Source organism: Belonocnema kinseyi, chromosome 7 (assembly GCF_010883055.1).
Source record: "Belonocnema kinseyi isolate 2016_QV_RU_SX_M_011 chromosome 7, B_treatae_v1, whole genome shotgun sequence".
In the NCBI taxonomy this organism is placed as follows: Eukaryota; Metazoa; Arthropoda; class Insecta; order Hymenoptera; family Cynipidae; genus Belonocnema; species Belonocnema kinseyi.
The window spans coordinates 115,322,940-115,325,142 of NC_046663.1; positions in this window are offsets into that span (position 1 = coordinate 115,322,940).

Sequence of the window (2,203 nt, forward strand, 5' to 3'; positions counted from 1 at the left end):
TTTCTAGTAAAAGTGGGGAGTGAGGAGGAGAAAAAGAAAATTATGGAGAGAAAAAAATTATTGAGATGAAGAAGGGAAAGAATTGAAGAATATCTGACATGGAGGTTGAGGAAAATGAGATGGCAAATAGAGCAGAGGGCTTGGGTAGAGAGGAACAAAGTAAAGAGGAAAGAAGAGAGAGGGGAAGAGGGAAACGTGAAAATAGCTTTCTGGAATGTGTCAGGTTTGAAGAACAAGAACAAAGGATTCTGGGAGGAGTTAGAAAAGTGAGATGTGATTATAATGAGTGAAACTTGGGCAGATGAGAAGGACTGGAAGGGAATAAAAAAGATGTTACCGAAAGGTTATGTGCGAACAATGCAAGAAGCAAGAAAGGAACATGTTAAAGGGAGAGGGATGGGCGGCATGGTGTCAGGGGTGAAAAAAGAATTAGCAGTAAAAGGAGAAAAGATGGGAACACGGAGGAAAAGGATGGAACAATGATAAGAAAAATTATAATTGGGAAAGTAGAAATAGCAGTGGTGTGTGTATACAGAAGAAGAGGAAGGCTGGAGAGTAATAAGGAGGTGGATGGAGGAAAAGAAGGAAGAATTGGTTTTAATAGAGGGGGACTTAAATGCATGGACTGGCGAACAAAGGGGAGGGTTATGGGATGAAGAAAAGGAAGCATTTATAAGGAACTCCAAACATAGAGAGACGGACAGGGAGGGGAGGAAGTTACTAGACATGATAGGAGAAACAGGATGGTTTATATGCAATAGCAATATGAAAAGAAATGAGGAAGGGGAGATCACATTCATAGGAAAGGGAGCAACAGTAATAGACTACATCTTGGCTGAAGAAAGAATGCGGCATATGATAGGGAATATGTAGGTAGGGAATGAGATAGGGTCCGAGCACTTCACGGTCATAGTTACACTAAGAAGAGGCGTCAGTAAGCGCGGCAGAGGGAGAAAGGAAAAAGGGTGCGAACGAAACACGAAAATGGGAATCTGGGGGGTAGATAAATTAAACGAGTTAAACAAAAGATGGAAAAGGAAAAGGTTAGGTATGAAAAAGAGGAGGGAATAGACTCGTTAGTTGAAAGGTTGAAGGGGTCCATTGAAAAGGTAAAGGATGAGCTGGGTACTAATGAAGAAAGAGTAGGGGGAAAGAGAGGCTGGTGGACGAGGAATGCTGGGAGAATAAGGAGAGAATAAAAAAGTGTGTGAGCAAATAGAGAAGAGGGGAAATGGAGAAGGAAGCGTATAACAGGAGGAAAAAAGAACATGAGAAGATGCTGGAAATAAAAAGACAGAGGGGAAAGGAAGAATATAAAACAGAGGTAGAAAAAGCAATCAAAGAAGGTAGGGTGTGGGATGTGATAAATAGGGATAGAGGGGAAAGGAAGGGCGTTAACGAAGAAATAGAAATGGACGAATGGACGGATTGTTTTAAGGGTCTATTAGGGGGAGAGAAAAATAAGATCAAAGGGGAAAAGTGTAGGATAGTCCGAGGAGAAATGGAGGAAGGGAACGAGATAACAAGAAAAGAAGTGGATGAAGCAATAAATAGGTTAAAAAGAAACAAGGCGACGGGAGAAGATGGGATGGAGAACGAAGCGATGAAGTTTGGAGGAGAAGGGATTAGGGATGAGATGTGGAAGATCTGCAACAAGGTATGGAAAGGGGAAGGTTGGCCGGAAGAGTGGACGACGGGACTGGTGGTACCGCTTGTCAAGAAAGGGGAAGGAAAGAAGGTAGAGGAATACATACGAATCACTCTCATGTCAGTCGGCTATAAAATATATGCAGAAATCTTAAGATATAGGTTGGAGAGTCAGGTAGAACAAAAAGAAAATATCCCACATAATCAGACGGGCTTTAGAAAATGAATGGGAACTATAGACAACATCTGTGTACTTAACTATTTAGTTAACAGAAATTTGGGGAGAAAGCAAGGGAGACTAGTCGCTTTGTTCGTAGATTTCAAAGCAGCGTTTAACTCAGTGAATAGAAAAGTACTATGGCAGGCAATGAAAGAGAGGAGTGTAAAGGAAAAGTTAGTGGAGAGGATAAAGGAAATTTTTACTGAAACCAGGATTAGGGTGAAAATAGAAAAGAAAAAAGGTCAGGTTTTCTGGACAAGCCGAGGTCTAAGGCAAGGGTGCCCTTTGAGTCCGTTACTATTTAGTATCCTATTGGCAGACTTAGAGGAGAAGCTA